This window comes from Talpa occidentalis, unplaced genomic scaffold, assembly GCF_014898055.3.
Source record: "Talpa occidentalis isolate TD23 unplaced genomic scaffold, MPIMG_talOcc4v2.1, whole genome shotgun sequence".
Taxonomy (NCBI): domain Eukaryota; kingdom Metazoa; phylum Chordata; class Mammalia; order Eulipotyphla; family Talpidae; genus Talpa; species Talpa occidentalis.
Genome location: NW_026555331.1, coordinates 41959799 through 41982889, shown reverse-complemented (window position 1 = coordinate 41982889; position 23091 = coordinate 41959799). Strand labels below are relative to the sequence as shown.

At 33.1% G+C, this 23091-nt stretch overlaps 1 protein-coding gene across 16 annotated transcripts in view; it reads left to right on the top strand.

The window, feature by feature from the left end:
• Positions 1 to 23091, top strand: part of RALYL (RALY RNA binding protein like) — a 610187-nt gene that overhangs the window by 517354 nt on the left and 69742 nt on the right. The window lies entirely within an intron of this gene.

Here is a 23091-nt window from a genome sequence, read left to right as displayed (position 1 = left end):
ATCTTTGAAATGTAACTTTTCATAGTCTCTCTTCATTTCGGATGCATAAGAGAGAGGTGGTCATTGATATAGAACTGTCTTGTAATTCACCCATCAGAGGCCAGAATAGGTGGAAAGAGACCAGAAAATGTGCCACAGAAATCTTCATGGTCACAGGAGTACTCTGCCTGCGCTAAGATAGAGAAAATCTCATTCTGATATTGTCTTAGACCTAAAACTGAAATTATATTTTAAAATTTAAAGTATTAAACAATATAATTTAATATCTAATATTTATTAAATATTTTAAAGTATATTTAATATAAATTATTATAGATATGTTACATATAAATTCATAGTTATATATAAATTTAATATCTATATGATATAAAATGTTTATTATAGATTAAAAATTGAAAAGGACCAGATTTAAAAATTAAAATTCCTTCCCATTTTACCTAAGAGTAAGAAATAGTTAAGCACCTTGTTTTTTAGCAGGAAGCTTAAACTTAGTAGCTAAAGAAGAAGGAAAGGCTAATAGGGTACTCATCCTGACACATTACATTTTAGAGCAATTAAGAAAACTCCTGAAAACGCATTCTTTTGTGTGCCATCAGATCGATTCTGATATTGGAAATAAGCTGGGAAAAAAACAGGCATCTAGTTTGCTTTTAGAATATTGAACAACAATAAGTGATCCTCTCAATTAAGGTTCTAAGATATAAATCTGAATTTAAAATCAGTTTTCCCTTGAAAAGATTTTTACAACTTTTTAATGAAAAAAAAATGAGGAGAAACAAACATATTCATTTGATGTTTGAGATTCACAATGTAAAGACATATCAAGAGAATGCATGAGTCCTTCTCAAGTACATATGATGTTGACATTGCCGACACTCAGCCACTTCAAAAATATACTCAAGGCACTGAATGAAATTTTCTATGTGAATTATTTCTTTTACCTCTCCAGCATGAAGTTAGACTTTTTAAGAAAACCTTTAATGTGAATCTGTTGTATTTTGGAATTGAAGCTTTAATTCATTTCAGTTTTTAGTTAATGAATTTTTGCATAAGTAGTTTTATTTATTGTAGGGGCAAAAATTGTTTTCAGGATTTTTCACTGTAGCAAAATAATTTGAATAACTCAGAATAAGTTAAAAATTACAGTGATATAATTTAGACTGTATTACTTCCCAAATTTGATCAGAAGTTATTAAAAAAAAATCACATCAAGAATGAAAATACAAAAGGTATCATTTATTTTATTTATCATTATTGAGGCACTGATTCTGTGAGTAAGCAGATCATGGCCCAGCAGAATCTCTTGCACTCCCGAAGATGTACTGGATCTATTCTAAGGTCAAATGAGGAAAGAACACTGAAGGAGCAATAAAGCTCACCCTGTATCATACACTGCTGCAGCACCTACCTGCTCACAGCTGCACTTTGTTTAATACCTTTCCTTCTGGAACACCTCAGCCCTTTTTTTTCAGTTCTGGAACTGAATTTGACTCTTCATTATACTTCTGCTGTTGCTGTAAAGATGTTATTAAACATTGCTACTCTTTTTAGGTCAAAGGCTCACACTATTTCACTTTCATCCAGGTTTATGAAAATTTATAATTACTAATAGATGTTATACACTATTGTACTATTAGCTATCCATTTTAATAGCCTAAGTTCTGTAATTTTATTTCCTTGATTTGAAATCCATTCTTTCACTTTAGCTAAGTGTCTGGGGAAATTTGTTTAGCTTCTCTGAGCCTCCATTTATCACCTGAGTTAATAACGATCTCTTAGGGCTGTCGTGAATGAGATAATCTTGAGAAGTGCTTAGAATGGTGTCTGGCACATAGTAAATAGAAAATAAATATGAATTATTATCAATATTCCATGCAGCAGTTAAATTACGTTGTAGTTTTTTTTTATGTCTTCTTTCTTTTTAAACACAAGCCAACATATTAAATTAGACTTTGCACAAGCTAGCACTATAATTTGGAGGCAAGGAGGTCATGACCTAGGTTTCTGAGGATTCACATATATAAGGTTGATGTTCCTGAGGGTGGCTTTCTTGTTGTAATATATTTTTAAAATTATTTTTATTGAAGTAACATCGTTTTACAACACTGTGTTTTGGATGTATATGTTCTCACCTGTACAAATGTGTTTAAGTCCTACTAAATTACAGAAATTCCAACTAATTGATTACAGGTCTGAATATTTTAGAAGGGTCATAATGGATTGAATCTGGGAACAAAGGTTCAAAAGAAGGTGAACTCAACACAGTATTGGGCTGCCCAACTTGGGAGATCTTTGAGGAAGATAGACATGAAAATTGTAAAATAGTAGCATGATGACAGTTCTGGAATGTACTTAGATTTGTATAAAATATAAAGTACAATATTAAAAACTTTAATAATGGGATCATAATAAATGGAAAACAATACCAATTTAGGGAGGGTTAGTAGAATCAAAACCAGAATTATGACTCCTGAAATATGATTGGTGTTTACCAATCATGTGGGAATTAAGTGTCTTAACTTAGAAATTAAGAAGTTAATTGACAGATTGCTGGGAAAATTTCAAGACAAAAGTAAGGCCTGAGTTTATCCTCAAGGTGAGGTAAGAATTCAATAGAAAGATATTAATAGGATTCCTGGGAATATTAATTAGAAGAGTGCCAGCAGAGAGGAGACGAAACAAAGCATATCAGACATCCCAGTAACGAGCTTGAAAGTCCATGAAAAGACAGAAAAATGAAGAGATTGGCAAGTGAAAGTAAAAAATTATCCTAATGCACAATTCCTTTTTCTTCTATGGATTCAGCAGTGTTGTTGGATAAAATATGATTATTGCTTGTCCTATTCTGTTGTAACTGAAGAATAATGAATACCTAAGTGAGGACATAGTAGAGTCACTTCTAAAGCCATTGGAATAGTTCAGGCATAATTTAGAAAGACACGTGGACATGAGTAGAATAAAATCACCTCACATCCATTAGGATGGCTATTAGCAAAAAGACAAAAGGTAACATATGCTACATATGCTGACACTGATGTTGGAAAAAAAGAAACTCTTATACACTGTTGGTAAGGATGCAAATCAGTGTAGCTACTATAGAAAATACTAAGTAGATTCCTCAAAACATTAAAAATAGAATTACCATGTAATCCTGAAATCATACTTCTAGAGATATAGATATAGTTATAGATATATTTATATATATTCATGTGTATACACACACACACACACACACATAGGAAATGAAATAAGTATCTCAGAGAGATATCTGCAGCTTCATGTTCATTGCAGATTATTCACAATAGCCAAGATATGAAAACTACCTAATTATTCACTGAGAGATGAATGGATAGAGAAAATGTAATATATTGTACACACACTACATATATATGTCCAATGTACAGTAATGCATTAGTTAATAATAGGGATGTATTCTAAGAAATGCACAGTTAGGTTATGACATTGTGTATGTCATTGAGAGTAATTACACAAGACTAGATGGTTTAGCTTACTATACACCTATATTGTCTATTCTGTCACCTGTCAGAACCACCATGATATATGTGATCTATCATTGATCAAAACACCATTAAGCAAAATATGACTATGCATACACAATGGAATATTATACAGCCTTTAAAAAGATATCAATCTTACTTGTAGTGTGATTCCCTATATTCAAAGGTGGATTCCTAAGCATATGCCAACTCCATTTGATATTCACTTGAGGAATTAGTCATCAAATATAGTTTTTGTTAAGTCAAACCTAACTCCTACAAATGATATATTGCCATGTATCCCCTGTTTGCATTGTACTGCTATTTATTTAAATATCTCACTGTCACAGGATGATTAGTCCAATATTTTACTGTTAAAACTTCTTCAATAATCAAAAATAAATAAGAAAACGGATGCAAACTTGCCAATTATGACAATATGGGAGAACCTGAAGGACATTGTGTTTAATAAAATAGGCCAAACACAGAAAGGCAAGACAAATACTGCCTGATCTCATTTCTATGTTAAAGCTAAAGTAGCTGAACTCATAAACAGAGATTAGTTGCAGAAATGTGGAGGAGTTGAGAAGGCAGTTTCAGTTATGCAAGATGAATAATTTCTGGGAAACTAACATACAGTAATACAACAATAGTTAATAATACCCTTGTGTTTTTTAAATTTTCTTTAAAAATAGCTCTCTTAAATTTCGTCACCACAAGAAAAGGTAACTGTGAGGTGGTGGATATTTTCATTAGCTTGACTGTGAATATCATTTTAGAATATGAATGTATATCCAAACTGGACGTTGTGTACCTTAAATATATACAAGTTTCATTTGTCAAAAAATAATATCTCTGAAAGAAATAAAAGAATAGAAACACCCCATGAAAATATTTTCTTTAGGAATATTAGAAAGTGAGTAATTGGGGTTATGTCTTAGAGGTTTCTCAGTTGGTGACAGACAGTATGATAAACTAAAACTCAGTACAGTGTCAATACTAAGGGAAGGTTAACAAGAAATTATCCCTAAGCTTTAAATATGCCCCTCTGACTTCATGGAATCACCAGTGGCCAATTCAATTCCTATCTTTTGATGGTCTGGTTTCAATTTTCTCTGTGTCTGCAGGGAAAAGAGGCTAAGGGGATAAAGCCAATTTTCCTCTGCTAAAAATCTATTTTTTTATTTTATTAGACTCAGACAATGCTACCACAAAATGAATGATTCCTTTAGCAACTGTACTTGTTCCATTTTTTTCCATGGCCCTCCAGGCTACTTCTCTGGAGAGTACACAAAGTTTTCTCAGCGTTATTTTTGTCATCTAAAGCAGTTGTGCTTTCAGACCTGATGCTACAACTGTAATTTTAATTTATCAACCTGCCACTCAGTGAAATGCTGTAAAAACATTTGAAAGCTTAAACCCACCATTTATTTCTGCACCTGTCAATGACACTCTTCTGTGCTTGTCAAAATCATTTAAACTGCACTATGATGGCATACACAATATCACCAATAAATTGGGTAATCAATCATGTATGTATCTATTTTGATAGTGATGCCATCAACACGTGGGTTCCAGGATGCATTTTTAAGAAGCAAGGATACATTACTCTTCAATAATAAAATACAGTGGAGTCATCATAAACAGTCTTCCCCAGTCCTCAAAATTAAAAAATGTCTTGGGCAACAGAGTAGCTGATTGTGACTGAAAACCGCGTTTATTTCTTCAGTGAAATGTTCTCCTCAGGGAAAAGGAAGTAATTGCACATTATAGCAGGCAGAAATATAGTATTACTTGGAGGGAAGAAAATACATAGGATCATTAAGTAGATTTATTTAAGTTCTGCTTATAAAGAAAGCAGTGATGCAGGATTTTATAGCTGATGATATTTCAAAAGAGTGTTATCAGCACTTCCACTGCTATCTACTTCATTCATATAATAAAATGTCTTATTAAGCCTAATGTCACAGTTTGATCATATCACGTTTACTTTGAGAATTGGTATCATTATATATCATAGACAACCTCCCCCTCACAATTTGGATGAGATCTTTGATCATATTAAATTAAGACATTTAAAAATCAATCTATCACTTGAACAGATTGTACCCACATACACACACACACATGAAAGAGAGGAAGCACCAATTCAATCACTAAATCCATTCAACCTGATAAACCTGATATACAGGCTATATGCCTATTTAAGATAAATGTTGATGAAATTGTTACTTAAATAATATTGGCCAAATAACTAATAGTACCCTCAAAACTCTTGGCCATAGTAATCCTCACCACTCAATTATTTTAAAAGGCAAGTCTAATGAGAAGTCCTTTTAAAACTTTCAAAGGACTTGTGATCACTTCATTTTACACAGTTCTAAATTAACCAAACTAATTTATAGACATCAAATAACCTTTCATAAGAAAATAAATAACTAAACTTGACACATATAAAGTCTTAGTCATGAGAAGCTCGTTTTGAATCATGTCATGGAATCAAATTTAGAATAATCAAAGCTTTGATAGGTATATTAGTTCACATAACAACCACTATTTCCTTGTTGACACCAGCAATGTTTTCAAAGCACATGTGTTTTTTAAAAATAAAAAGCAATACTGGAAAGGGTAAGCATGTAGTTTTACTGATAAAAGATATATTTATTGAATATATTTTAAATTACAGTAGACCTCGTGGCTCAGGTCTCACTCTCATATACTTTAAAAATATGTCCTGTAAATATTACTTACTGGAAGTAAGTAAACAGAATAAGTACTTTGATTTCATTCATTTAAAATCAATCCACCTGAAAGGAAAGTAATTAAGCCAACTTGAAAAGAATGAATCCTTTCTCCTTTTTTAACTCCATAAAATACACCTAAAACTGATTTTCCCATTGAATCCAACTGGATTATCTGAATAATTTCCTGACAGTAAAAACAACACTCTTCTTAGAGGGTTCAAAATATTGACTAGCCTTTATTTTCTGCTGTTCAATGAATCTCTTCTGACTAAAATATGGAGAAAATAGATAACTGTTAATACTGGAAAAGTGAGATGCAGAAATATGATTTGATTTCCATGAAGACACACAAGAGATGGTAACATTTTGGAATGGAAGCCAATGCCTGGGGCCTTTGAATAAAGACCTGCCTATTTCATGCATATTAACACTTCATCCTGTTTTCTGAGTTTCATGTTCATTTAAATCATCATGAACATAAAAACAATACCCTTAATTGTTCAAGAAAACAATTGTGTACTAAAAAGTTATTTATTGCTTTTAGAGGTATTGTGAATCTCATATTTGCATTATAAAAGTGCTGGCAAAAGTCTTAAAGCCTGCCTTCTCAATTAAGTTCTGTTCATACAACCAAAAATGACTGATCTTTATCTCATCAATCACAAAATGTGACCTGTTCAGCACTTTTAATGACATATTCTAATTACAGAACACTTTTTGATTCAGAAGATTTCTACTTTGTAAAACAAATCAGTTATCACAGTACAATCAATATCAGCCAAATAATAACAAAAGCCAGTATCATTTACAATTTAAGAGCTTATCAGGAAAACAAAATGGATTCAGTAGCTATATATGGAGAGCCAACTAAGATTTATATTAAAATGAAAAATCAACCACCAAAGATTTTGTGTTATTTGGAAACCTTATTATTTCTTTGGTGAAATTTTTACTAGATCACTTTTAGAACTTGCCATTATAACCTGCAAACCATGTTCAACTTCAAAATGACATAGTAGTGCCCGTGGTTTGGCTCAACAGTAGGTAGGCAGTCCTGGACATAGCTTCCATGTGGCTTTATTGAAAAGCATATAAAAAATGAAATACTTGATGAAACATTGCTCCCAGACATTGGCTGAATTTTCATATCAACCAGGAGTTATTTCAATGAAGTGTATGTTGTAGTCTGATTAGATATTAACAATCTTGAAAGCCTTTCAAAAAGTAAAGCTCTCTAGAGAAGTCATCTTAAAATATGTTCCTAAATCATGGGTTTTTAGTTGTCAACTTTAATCTCACTAGGCATATGGCAGACTAACAATTCCAAATATCCATGTAAAATACCCAGTCACAGATTACAGGGCTACCCAATAAATTGAAGCATTCATTCTTAATTTTCTTCAGTCACTAGATTCTGGTTTGAAGCTTTGGAGAAAGATTTTGATAACATTGCTGTCCTTTGTGCAATGAACAGCTGTCCAATTTCATTAAGTTTATCAATTCATAATTTGAAGGATACTGTGTGTGAGCAAAATATTATGTAGTAATAATAATGTCAACTGATATTCTAAATCAGCCTACTAGACAGGAATGATTTTCTATTACTGTGATTGAATATTGAGTTTCCCTTCTATATTACAAAGATCACAGCAGCAAATCATTATTGCTGGAGAATTTTAAAAAGTATATAGACATTTATTTTTGACAATGACAGATGAAGGGTAGTGCAGAGTTAGAGTTATTTATCCAATATGTTGAAAAGCCCTGCAATTCACATTATTCAATGAAAGCATTGTTAATTGCTTAACATTTAAACCTTCAAAGGGCTGAAAAACAAAAATGAATGTCATGATGTCATTTCACTCTAATCCAGACTCCATTTCCTAGATCTTTATATTTCTGAAACATCAATTCCATACTATACAGTGCAAAATTCCTTTCATATTTCTAGGTGGAAAACATGATAGTTACTTAGTGGATTCAGTAAATAGTTACTTAGTGGATAGTTACTTAGTGGATTCAGTAAAACAGTACAAATCCAAACTTTTGGCCAGTCTGTGACTGGTAAAGTATAGAAAGAATAAATATTTAGAAACTTACATCGCATTTGATACTACTGTGATATCTAAGTGTATGGTTTCATATTTTCAAAACTAATGACCTGCAATGGATTGAAAATTGTCAAATTAAAACCTGCACCTTCACCACAATAAATTAGGCAATGAAAAAGACTGTCTCTGCCTTCACATGTATTATTGTATATTGAGGAAGAGAACACAATTAAGCTGGTATCTTTAAAACAAAGCATTGCTTGCATCAGCTAAAGAAATTAAAATAAAAATAAACCAAAAAATCCGGAATGTATTACATGATAACTTTTGAAAGGTAAGTTACGAATAAAAGTGCATGATGTTGCTACATGATGGGACACAGTGAGGCAGTCTATTTCCCATTCTGGAAATTGCTAGTAGTAACATTTTGCTGCACCAAGGGGTGTCTCAGAAGAGTGAGTGACATAACAAAAAATGATATAATGGCCCCATGAAGGAAGACTGGAAAGCTCTGACAATGTCTCAACCTTTCCTTAACTCCACTTTCCCATTTCCCCCTCTTCTTATGTCTCTCTCTCTTTCTTTGTTTTTCTCTCTCTCCTCCTCTCCTTCCTTCTTATTCTCCCTCTTACTCTTATTCTACACTCCTCAGTCTCCTCTGCCTTTCTCTCTCCATACTTTGACTTTCTCCCCCATTTCTCTCTCCTCTCCTACTTTCTTCAACCTCTTTTTTCTTCATTTGATGTTTCCCTCTGTGGATAACGGTGGAGGATTATGGTGCCTTGGAGATGGGTGTGGTGTAGTAACAGACGCCTGAAGGGTGTGATCCTACACCTCTAAATCATATGCAGTGTTGTAAGCCAATGTTAGCACAATAAAAACTATGTATTCCTTCTAAAAGAAATTCATGTCCTCTGATCTAGGTCTCAACTACCCCCTTTGCTATGCACCATGTCTTAATGGTCTATGGAGAAATTAGACTAACCCAAAATGCCATTATTTTTAATATTAAACCAGGATGAAACTTCTCCTTATTTAAGAGTTGGAAGTTTATCCTCTCTGGGGAAATTAACAATACCAGAAGACCTATACATATTGACATTTATCATCTCAATAAACCCCTACAACTCACCCTATCACACTCCAATCAAAGCCATCAGTCAACCAGGCCTGGACATGTGCATGCATGCAGTTGAACTCAAGCCTGTGTACATGCATGTGTGCACACATCCACACACCACTTCCAGCCAGGTTTTTAGTGCCTTGCTCTGAATTATGAACAAGCAGCAAAAGATTACTAGATATTTCAGAAAATATTCAAGCATGTAAGAAATAAAACCCCAAAGAAATTCAGAATTGCACAGAAAGAAAGGAAATGGAGAAACTAAACTAAACAAAAACCCTAAAATCCAGTAGTTAATATCTCTATTGTATCTATGTGAAAAAATATATTATTAAAACCAATAGATAACATAAAAATATCAATAATAAAAAATACTTTCAATAATAAAATTGAAAACATTAAAGCAGAAATGAGAAATTTAATAAAAGTTGGCAATATGAACTTAAAAGATCAAAAAGATATAAAGTAGTAAAGGGAAATTTAAAAATCATTACAAACTTACTCTGGGAGTTTAATATATAGCAATAGTTGTTTCACAAGGAGAAAATAGAGGACGTTATCAAATAAGTAATACAAGAAAGTGTCCTTAACTGAAAGATAAAAGTTTCCAAATAGAAAGATGCTTAACACAATAAATGAAAGACGAACAAAACTAAGAGAGATTAATTACTATAGATACAAAGATTTGTACATAAACCTACAAATAAAGGAATAAAAGTTACATAGACTCAGACACAGAATGACAACAAATTTGTCACATTAGAAACTTGTTTACAATAGAATATGCCTTCAAAATTCCAAGAGAAAATGACGTCCAATCCGAAAATTCAGATTGTTAATAACACCAAATAAGCTATCCATCGAGGATGAAAATAGGCAAAGATACAGTTGACTCTTGCTATTGGCAGTACTTATAGTAAAGTCATAGCACCCACTGCATTAGCAAATTCTGAACCATTACTCCTAAGGTAAATACAGAGTTAGGTTCCTGTCTGCTTCTGGTCACTGCATTTTTAACTACACAACCCACAGCCTTTGTTAATGTATGTGTTTGTTAAAAGACAGTTTATTTTATATAGATGGTTGATTTATTTATGCTGTTGAACTCACAGCCAACAACACTGTTATTGCCTGCAGGAAGATCATCTAACACACGTATTTTATTCTTAAGGCACATCGCAGCCTTCTAGTGTTTAGTAATGGTGGACAGCATATCAGCGCTATGATTAGAGGCCATTCAAAATAGCAAAATCACCAACAAAACCCACAAAAGTACAAAAACCATGGCACTAAATAGACCATGAAAAAAAGCTTGTTAATAATATAAGAGCTGAAACCGAAAGGCACAGCATCACTTATTTCCATCTCAAATGGGAATGTGCTGCTTCAGAGACTCAACATTTTTACCACCCTTGCATGCCCGTTAATGACTTGGAAACTCTGTGAGTATTGATTGGTTTGGAGGTACAAATAAGCTTTACAAATAATAGAACCCATTAATGATATGAATAGGCTGTATTTTCAGAAATCTCAGGATTAGCAAACTCGCTTTAAGAAATCTTCTGAAACTTGTTTCACTAAATCATTGAATAATCCAAAATAAAAGGGGGAGATCCAAAAGAATAGCAAGGCCCCAAGTCACTCTAGGTAGCTTTGTAGCAGACCTAGAGACAGGCAGATTGGGTCGCAGCAGTACAATGGAGAACTCCAGGAAGAATGGAAAAATGAGGCCATTATAAATACCAAGAAAAGGACAATATGTACAAAAGGGAAATGTAATCATTGCTCAGTATATTGCTTAACTGTAAATAATATTTATGTAGTTATAACAATGCAAATACTGAATATTAACTTATTCAAAACAGAAAAGAATTAATGAGGGAGGAAAACATGGAAGCTTAAGAAAAAATTCTTCAGTACAAGTAAGCAGCACAATATTCTAAGAGTTCTAAGGGACTCATTCCTCAGAATAAGATTTAATTCTACCCAGAATGAATAGATAATCAACAGTTACAAACTTCCAGTTATAAGATAAATAAATCCTGGGGATATAATGTACAGCATAGTGATTACAATTGATAATACAATGTTGTATGTTTGAAAGTTACCAAGAGTAGATCTTAAAAGTTTTAATCACAAGAAAAAAATTTTGTGACTGTGTTGTGAAAGATAGTAACTCAATCTATTCTGATAATTATTTTATAATACATAAATATATCAAATATTATGTTGGTTACATAAAATGACTATGTGACATGCTAATTTTTCTCAATTTTAAAAGTAAAAAATAGATTTATTAAAAAGTAAACAATTCTTTCAAAAGACAACTAGGCAGTGCATGAAAAAACAGTTAAATATTTAAATTTCATAGTCTCCCACCCATAGATTTCACTTCTAAGAAGTCATACTAAAAAATAAAGAAAAATATTTTGTTACTTAGATCATCATCAGTTTCTTTTTTAAAAGCCAAAGACTTAATTCTAGATACTGAAGAATAATACAGAAAATATATATTAACTTAGCTCACTAGTCCTCAGTACAGTACCTCTACATTAGTAAGTTAAAATAAGAAGAGGTTAGCCTAGAAAGTATCCACTAACTCTTTAGCAAAACTCCAGATTCAACACAGTATCACATTGGAAAGAGTAACTGATGGATTTAATACTACAGGTGAAAAAAAAAAGTGATATTAGGGAGAAAAGTTGATAAAGATTCCTTGAGTAAAATAGAGGAAAGTAAAGTAGCAAAATATGGAGAATAGTCCTTTGAGTTTTATCTGTGTATAATAGGTAGTCCCACCAAACAATCTTACAGAACATGAAGCAATGATAGACACAATATAATACATTGATATTTAATAAGGTTTTAAAAATCTGAATGACAAAAATGGCAATATTTCAATTTTTTATAGCTGAATGGTATTCTATCGTGTGTATATACATATTCTTAGTCCACTCAGCTCCATAAAATCATTGTGCACATAGGTTTGTTTCCATAACTTGGCTATTGGAAATAGTGCTGCAATGAATATAGGAGTGCATATAGCCCTGAAAACTAGAGTTTTTGCCTTTTTTTGGAAAAATACCAACAGGTAGAATTATAGGTATCAATAGTTCCCTCTTTAAATTAAAAAAAAAAGCTAACTTTAAGAGAGGAAATAGTTAGCTAGTTTTCTCTGTGATATCTGTGATATGAAATTCCCAAAAAGACAGCAATGGAGGTATTGTGAGGGAAATAGCTATACCACAGACTTCTTTGTTTAGCCATGAAGTTTCTCATTCATGATGGTAACAGAAAATATGTTTACAAAAGTCACACAGACAGAATTCTATAAATGTAGTTACTAACCTAGTTTTGTCCAACCTGGACACCAGCATTTTAAGGACCAACGTAATTTGTAAAAATATATTTAACAATTATTTAGTCATGTACTTTAGCCACAGACTTCATGAAGGGGGCAGAATGACAAGTTGACTTTGGGAAGTGAGGAATTACAGTGTTGGAAAATGTCGATATTTCTCATCTAGTGAGACTATGAAAGAAAATTCTGAAGAATAGTAATTAGGAGGAAGACTGTCTCTTCTACAAATGTATCATTTATGGTAAGAAATGGCACATTAGTCCGTGAAGATACAATAGAAACACAACAATAAGCCTTGTTCATACAGATAATAATAATTGACGAAGTGCAAAGCAAATCAATGAGGATTAGAAGAATTATTCAATATGCCACTTCTGCTTCAATAACATTTGCAGGAAACACTCATCTTAGGTAATATATGTTCAGTGCAAAATGAGCTTATAATAAAAAGCATATAAAGGACAGCTATAAGTAGTTAGGCATTTTGGGAAAATGGGCAATTTAAAAAAACCAAGTTCATGTGCATAATGGAAGACAAAGTTTAGCATATAATGATTTGCTAAAACCTGCAATATATATCGTAATAATGATGGTGATAAAAGCTATCCTTCCAATTTTAATTTAATGGCTTTACTGTTTTATGTGAAGATAATTCCCACTTATTTTCATCACAGAGTTGTGTCTAAATAGTTTCTTTTACTTTCTATTATAAAGAATGCTTTTACATTTTATCAAATGCCTCTTTAGCATGTGCTGATGAAAATCATATTTTTCTCCTTTCATTTGTTTTTGTGCCAGATTATGTTGATAGATTTCCAGGCTTGAACCTGACATTAATTTCCTCCCTCTGTTTACATTGGCTTATTGTGTTGCTATTTTTCTAATGAGATTAGGACTGAGTCCCTTTCTTTTCTCATCTTTTGTCTTTAATAATATACACATCTAAATTATAAAAGTTTCTGAGTCAAGTAGTCACTTTGTCCTATAGCTTTTGAAAATTCTTTTTATTTCCTTCTAGATAATATGAAAATTCAGTTTTGACTTCCTCTTTTATCCTATTCAATTTGATTGAAGAGAGGTAAAGAGGCTGGAACTGATGCTAAAGAGAAAGGGGCAGAACCAGGTCTTCTCCTTCCCAAAGCCCATATGTGAATAGCTAGATGTTACATTTTAACCATGTAATTTGATTTTAATAAAACCATAGTATTCAATTTGGAAGATATCCCAGAACTAGGTAATGCATTGATTCTCTTTTCTACAAAATTTTTAATAAATGATTTTAAGGCTCTTGTTGAAGCATGTGTGCCTGTTAATACTGCATTAAACTAGTTCATACAATGTTTTGTCATGGTTTTTCCATTTTTTTAATTTTATTCACTTTCCCAAACTACAAGAAGCTCAAGATATTTGGAATTCATTATTCTATTTCTTTGTGATACTTAGCAGTAACATCCTTTCTTGTAATTACCACTCTTTAATACTTGCTCTGCCTTCTGGAGACACAATGATTAAATTCAATGCCTCTTCCACTAGACAGCCTTTCAAATATTTAAACAGTTATCTGCCTTTCTTCCCAAAGGCTTTCTTCTCTAGCCTAAACATCCCTGTTTAATTCAACCATTGTTATACAGGGTCATTGTTTTGATATTTCTTGTCATCCTAATTTCTTTCATATGTATTCATTTCAGTTGGTTAAAATTCTTCTGAAACTTCACTGAAATACACTGAACTAAATATTTCTCAAAGTGAAAGTCCACAGAATTAGCATTTCTTTTTTAAAAGGCAGTACATTTCATTTCATACCTACTAAGATTTTACTAGCTCTTTGATAGTGGTTTTATATTCATGGCTTATTGACAAAATTACCAAAATATATCTTACAGTAATATCTGGTAAGACATAGATAAAGTGGCTTATGCCCTGGACTTTAATTGGCCATATTGATGCCTTGGTTCTCTCATGTATAAAATCAAGATAATATAGAATTTTTAAGATTAAATTATTAGATGTGATCATTTAGCTTGATGATTAAATGATTATAATGCACACACAATGACTGATTAAATTCTAAGCATTCAGGGCCTCCCCTGGTGGCGCAGTGGTTGAGTGCTGGGCTGCCAGGCTTCCCACAGCCTCTGCAGCACCGGTTTGTTCCCCGGCTGCCGGCGAGGGTCCCACAAAAATAAATAAATAAATTCTAAATATTCAGTAAATGTGAACTGTTACTATTATCATTAGTAGTAGTAGTAGAAGTAGTAGTAGTAGTAGTAGTAGTAGAAGTATTTTCTTTGACATCACTCTAAACATTTCTATGAGGGCCTCCCCTGGTGGTGCAGCAGTTGAGCACTGGTCTGCGAAGCTGCCGCAGCCTCTGCAGCACCGGATCGATCCCCGGCCATTGGCAAGGGTCCCACATGACACACAGACCTCTTCTGCCACCCAATGCTCCCCTCAGCAGTGTATTTCGTCTGTCTGCCTGTTCTGTTCCCTGGTCTGGCTCTGGTGAATTCTCTCACCCTCCTGTGTTTCTAATTGTACCCATTGCTTGTCTAAATAAATAAATAAATAAATAAATAAATAAAGTGAAAAAATAAACATTTCTATGAGCTACTCTTCTACATGAAAAACATATACAGTTGATATATTTACCCTTGAAAGTTTTAGAAAAATAATTGTAATCCAGTAAGTTATATAATACTATCCACTGTACAAACTATGAAAAAATGTATCAATAAACAAAGTACCCTTTGACTGTTTTTCACATATACCTTTCTCAAATATGTAGAATGCAAGAATGCCTAACCTGGTTTTATCAGTCAAGGTCCAGTTGGGAGACAAGAGACAGAAACCATACAATCAATTTAACAGGGAAAGTTTAATATAAGGAATTATTAACTAGTAAAACACAGTTCACTGCTTAAAAAAGATAAAGAAACTGCAAAAAATATAGGGGAAATTTAATATGGGAATCATTAGGTAGTGAAATGTGGTTCACTACTTAAAAAGAATAAAGACACTGCAAGGAATATTGGACTAGAAAATATAGTGAAAAACTACTATGTCCATTGGTGAGGAAGACCATCCAGCCTCTCCCTCTGTGGCTGAGATTCAAATCTTATATGTTCAATACAGAAAAACAAAACAAAGGGTCAGATAAAGCCAAACTAAAAAACTAACCCTTGAAAGCTTGGAATGGAGGCAACCACAGGGAGAGGAAGAAATAGAGGGAAGAGGATAAAGAAGAGAGGGAGAGAGCACAAGGGTCTATGTTGGTGGACAACTGGTTCTTTAATGGAGGGTGCAACAATGCCTGAATGGTAAGGGAGGGGCAGTAACCTATACTTCTATTATGGAAACAATGCAAACCAATATTAACTCAATAAAAACTGTTTTTTAAAAACTCTTATTGGAGAGGGTATAGCCACAGCCAACTGCATGGCAGAGAAGTTTGTTGGGGTCTCGGGATAGTAAGTAGGTACTCTCTACTGGGGTGCTAGCATGTCTGCCGCATGCTCCTGAGAAAGGTACCACAGGAGCAAGAAGCATGTGGAACTAGAAAAAGAAACTCTGTCCTCTTTGATGCTTTCCATTTTTCCTCTAGCAGCACACCCTAACATAGTGTCAATTTCCAAAGGAACAAATTTATAGGATCCAAAGCAGAAGCTGAAAAAAGTAGATTTAGAGATGAAAGAGAATAAATTGAGATTTATTGGCAGAAAAGTCTAACCCAACATGACAATTTTAGTGGTCTAAACATTCTAATATTGATAGTCAAGAGTTGAGAAATTCTAATAGAAATACTTTGTTTCTATCCAAAAAGGAAATAACAGTAAATATTCTATAAACAATAAATAAAAGTGAATATTATAGCATAAAGTTTTCAGAAATCTAACCAAAAAAGTACCATTTGCATTACCACAAATACCCTGTCTTTTCAGAGCTCACAATCTAGTGAGACAGACTCACAGTCAATTATACATAATGTGTTTGCATGGAAGTACACCTAAGAAGCAATAAAAATAAGATTTGCACATTTACAAATAAATTCAGTTAAAGCAAAAAGATGGATAATATTCTACAGGATTTTGACAGGAGTTTCTACTGGAATATTTTACTCTGAAAACGTCAGTGTCAAGAAATTCAGACAAATTAGATTAAATTCAAAGAAGGAAGACTGGAATGATTAATGGGTTAGCGAGACTGGTTAGTGAAAGGAAAGGCTAGCAGAAATCAATCTGTATAGATTAGCTAAGTGACAACAAAAGCACAGAGCTGGCAAGCATGAGTCAAGTGTAGATACAAAAGGCTATAATTAAGAAATAACACAATAAGTGGAATTTAGTCTAATGCAGTATTATAGTTGGCAAAGATGTGGGACTTGAGGGAGGCCTTTAAGAATGGATACATATTCATCAGAAAGAAGATGCAACATATGTGGATGGGAGGAAAGTCTGAGCAAAGTCCCATTATCAGAACATTTCTGGTGAGCAACCAGCTGGGCTAATGGAAAAGATTGTGTAGAGAGAAAAAAATGACTCTCTCTGAGAGCAAGGAACTTTTCTTTGCCGCACAGAAGATGGGTGCTGGAAGACGCTGAGGGATTTAAATAGTGATTGAATACATTTTTAAAGAGTTTACGAAGAAGCAGCTGCATTTTGGAAAGTACTGAATTCTGGAGGATCTAAACATCATGGTCTAGGCCGTGAGGAGTAACTGAAGGTTTTTTGTTGTTGTTGTTTTTAATTTTTTGATATAAATTGTATAAAGAATATCTCCAAGTCATAATAGTGTATACAATGTTTAGGAGACGTGAAAGCACTTGGGATCAGGAATACCAGTTTGGAGACGTTTTCACTGGCCAGGTGAGAATAACTATCTCTAAGCCAGGCCTCCAGAATAGCTGGTTGTTTTTCTCCTGTTTTCACATTTATAGTTTTCTTACTTGGTGTTTTATGATGTATGTTGAAAATAAATGTGCATTTTCACTGTAACTTTATCAAGTCATCGTGAATTGAAAAAAATCATGTATTTTTCAGGTGATTCTACATCAGGAGACAAAATAACACAATTTTGGAATTGTCTATGTAAATATCCTTCTTAACAGTACAGCATAGAAAAGAGAATCAAGCATTCCTCGCTCAAGATGATACTTTCAAAATCAGAATCTATGTGTTAACTCAGGCATAAGAGGGAAAAATAATTGTTTGTCCCCCTCCTCTATCTCTCCTGTTCCCAGAATTCACTATTCACACCCTTCAATAAGAGTCATCATCCTTTAAATGTATGAGACAGTAAGTTTGACTCACCTCACAGGAAGAGACCAGAATTCATAATGGGCTGGGTGGATTGTTTCAATCTACTGAATTTCTCAGTCACTCTATTTTTCTAAGCTATCAGGTTCTAGTCCACAATTAGCCAGGAAATAAAGGGATGTACCATATTATCCTAGATTCCCTCTAGCCTTGCCTCCCATACCAAAGGTCCTTGATATTTAATTGAATATTTTGTCAGTGAAATAGTGAATAAATAGCTTATTTTGTTGGTTTTTTTTTTAATTTTGAATGTATGTGCATGTGTCACACACACACACACAAACAAACAACTTATAGTTTTATATGTATTCCCTAAAGTGAAAACAGACAGGTATTTTTCCAGATAATTATCTCAGCAAAGTTTATAAAATCTATTCAACTCTATGTATTCTGACAATAGGAAACCAAAACCAAATTTTATGACAAGTTAGAAATAGGATCGTGTAGGTATCTCTGAGAACATTTCTGATTACACTACAAATTTAACCATGAAGATGTATGCTCTGTAAATTTAGTTTGGTGGCCTACATTATAACTTCTGCATTCATGAGTTCTGTAGATATTCTGAAGAATAGCTATGCTAAAGAGAAAGCATAATCTTTATAAAGCAGTACTCACCATACTTGTTCCATATTTTTTCATTAGCCATAGTACTTGACCATCTAGAAAGACTCCTTTTGAACATTCACTTGTCAGATCCCTGTAGTTTTACAAGAAGTCAAATGCCATCACTTTTGTGAAGTCTTGTTTGATCCGTATGTCCCACCAAGAACATCCTATTTTTTTCTGCCTATGAGCACCAGCAACTTTTATTTCCATTTTGGCACCAAGTGAGTTCTGCCTTCAATTATTCTTGTCTATGTATTTGTCTGATCCCTTATAGATTATATTGCTTGAGGCTAGAAGTCATTTTCTGCTTATATTATCAACAACTTTTAATATTTCGCCTAACTTAGAATAAATACTCAATAATTGTTTATTCAATTTAATTTAGAGAACCAGATACAGTAACTGAGAAGCTTCTAGTAGTAGTTATTATTGGCAGAATGTCAGTTAACAAACCATTAATATGCTCCCTCCTTGTGCAAGTTTATTAATATTCTTCAGATTATGTTTTAATGAAGTTCTGTGATGGAAAATAGAAAATACTTTTGCATATTGTCTATTCATATGAAACTGTTTCTATGAATTCAAAAGGATTAGATAAAATTGATCACATATATTACAAAAACCTGTGAGTTGTGATTTCTTTTTCTATAAATGAAAAAGTTTAATTCCAGGAAAGTTATTTGGTCTAATTTAATCTTCAGTAATAAACAAATATGAATGTGCAAATATAAACAATTATTTTACCATTTCCTACTTCCCATTAAATTGTAAGAGAATCTGAACAAGTAGAATAAAGTTACACTGAGAAGTAGAAAAAAAGTCATAAAAATGTACTAGATTTTAAATCAATATATGAAGTATTTATTTGTGTTCAATATTCAAGACTACTATTTCACTTTCTAGAAAGTTGACCCATTACCATTGACCATGTTCCTAAATGATGAAAGTCATAATATTCTTGGACTTAGTTTGTTCCTAGAGAGTGACCAAAACATTTAATTTATTATTATTTTGTTTTCAATGGGCAAAGAACCAAGTAGTCATATAAAACCACTGCAAAAAAAAAAAAATGTTGAAAGGTAAACTTTCCCTTAAAAGCCAAAGCAAATTAATTTGTGCACAATACAGCATTTATTCATGGTTTATGATGGGGATGGAAGATTTTTTTTTAATATGAAAGACAAGTTTTCCTAGCAATGAAATTCTAAGATATGTAGAACACCTTATAAACATGACTAAAACTCCTGGAAATGCCATTTGGACAGTTAATTTGCAGTAGGTGCTAGCACAAAAAGGAAAAGAAGGGATTTTTATGAAAGAGACATTCTGGGAAAGAAAAATAAAAAGACCACATAAAACCAGTTGAGGAAGGCAGCAGGAAGTAGAATGAATCAGACTTACCCTGTGGTGATCTATTTTCATCTCCCTGAACCTCTTCTTCCTTGGAAATTCAGCTTGATTTTACAGTAATATGACCTAACTCAACTATAACCATGGCATTTTTGCTAAAAGCCCAAACCATTAAGACAAAAGTAGGCTTATGATTACCAGGACAAGTCTGTTTGTGCATTTCATTTCATTTTTAACTTTGGCAAGTAAAACTGAGTTCATGATGGCAGTCTGTGGGACTTGGAGATCAACCAATTCAGGATACTTAGCAATAACTGGTTCTTAGAAATATGCTTTAACAGTCAGGACTGAACAAAAAGTCAGCAAGCTGGGCAAGATGATTTAACTGAGGAAAGTAAACTGAATTCTTATTTCTCATGAATTTTTAAATTTCCAAAAGACTGTTAACTTATTGAAGTATTTTCTAAACATGTATGATATATGAGTAGAATCATCACTGTCATCCATATTAGTAACATGTATTAACTAGTCAATTGCCATATATTCTTCTTACAATTACATTCTGAGATTATAATATAAAAGGTCTCAGAAAAAAACATTTTGAAAAAAATTTAGTCACATATCATATCTCTGTCAATTTGATGACACCTGAAAATACTAAGAATTTCCATTGTATGAAAATGTCTGTCTGAACACCACAGCATTTCACTCATATGTGGTATATAGAGAAACAAAACAATCAGATGAACTAAATAAAACAAAAATAAACTTTTAGATTATAAGACAAAGTTAATGAAGGGGGAGGGGTGAATAAATTAGGTCAAATAGATCAAGTGCATAGAATTAGACTATTAGTGGTGAGCATAATGTAGTATATAATGATACTAATTTATAATGATGTATACATGAAACCAATATAAGCGATATTGCAATATTGCACTAAACCAATGTTGTTGCAACATTTAAAAAAAATTTTGACCCCTCGAACATTATCTATTTAATTCCCCTAAAATATTTAGCACCCTATCAGATAGTTAATAAAATATTCAAATTTATCTATTAGAATTAGTAACTTCTGAAAATTATTTTATTACCATTATTATATGTTACAGGTGTGCATCATTGAGACTCAACATGTGTATATACCACATTAAGTTCACCCATTAAATTTTTTATGTTTTCGGGACTATTAAAACTGGGAAACAGATCTATACAGTACTTGGCACTTGGGGAGTTTACAGAGAGGACATATATGAAAATGAAGATAAATGTATATCCCTTTAATTAAATATTCCCATCATCTTGTTCATAAACCTTTAAAATCTTCTCTTTAACATCTGAGGAAAAATAAAATTATACATATCACAGCATTAAGATTATTAGCTTATTTAAATCAAAACTACAATGAGATACCATCTTACACCAGTGAGGATGGCACATATTAAAAAAACTAGCAACAACAAATGTTGGTGAGGTTGTGGAGAAAAAGGAACTCTCTTGCACCGCTGGTGGGAGTGCAAACTGGTCCAACCACTATGGAGAGCTGTGTGGAGATTTCTTGACCTACTAAACATAGAGCTTCCACATGATCCAGCAATTCCACTCCTAGGTATTTACCCAAAGGACACAGAAACAGTAATTCCAAAGGGCACCTGCACCCCTATGTTTATAGCAGCACTATTTACGATAGCTAAGCTATGGACACAATCCAAATGCCCAAAAATAGATGACTGGATCAAGAAGATGTGGTACATATATACACAATGGAATATTACTGAGCAATCAAAAAAGATAAACACATGCAGTTTGCAGCAACATGGATGGAGCTAGAAGGGATCATGTTCAGCAAAATAAGTCAGAAAGAAAAAGAAAAATACTGGATGGTCTCACTCATAGCAGGAATTTAGAAAACCTAAATAAGAGACCAGGAAAAAAGACTAATCAATGCAAAGTGATAATCAAAATCAACAAGCAACTATAAACCAGACACACTACGGGAGGTGAGGGGGCGGGATTAGATTAGGGAGGGCGGGGAGAGGAAGAACTAGTCAAAATAAGGGGGGGGTGCATTTGTATGGGGAATATAACCAAAATGAAAATGCATACATTGTACAAAGATGAAAAATGATGTAAGAGTTATATAAAATAAAATATTAAGAAAAAAGATTATTAGCTTATTTAAATTAACAAATGCTCAAGGAAACATGACACAATAGGAAAAATCAGATAAACTGTGTTTAAATTACAGTTCTGTGAAAATTGATTTTAAAAAATAAAACATTAATTGAATGCATGAGTGAGTGAGCGATTACAATATGCTAGAAACTGTGTTATCCCATTTTGTTGATGAAGTATAGAAAGATTAGATTGTTCAGTGCTGTTATAGACTGATTTTGCTCCCCTTCCAAATTTATAGTTGAGACTCTAATTGCCAGTATCTTAGACTGTGACTATGTTTGGAGACAGGGGCTTTAAAGAGGTAAATTAAAATGGAGTCCCTTGGGTGGGCTCTACTCCAGTATGACTGATGTCTTTACTAGAAGAGGAGTGTAGGACACATCACAGACAAAGGGACAAGCAGGTGAGGCAACAGCCAGAAGATAGCCATGTGCAAGATAAAGAAAGTAGCCTCAGAAAAACAAACCTGTTCTTGATCTGGACTCTAGGTTCCAGAATTGTAAAATTAATTTCTGTGTTACTTTGTTGTGTGTTATCTGTGTTACTTTGTTAGGCATCTCTATCAAACTAATGCAAATGTCATATCAAGTAAGTAGCTAGCAAGCAGGGGTGAACACACAGAGCGATCCAGCTTCAGACCCTATCTGTGATCTACATCACAAGCTTCTACACCTCGTCATATTCTCTGCTGCAGTATGCCCATGACACTTAATTCTTGTCTGAGAGATGGCAGCAGTCTTGGGCTGACCTTCTTGCTTCACTGACTCTATCCAGGATTTTTCTACCTTGTGCCTCTGTGCTTTCTATTCCCTCATCTGCTCCTTTTCTCCCCTGGCTCTTGATAGGACCTTTCTCATCCTTCAGAC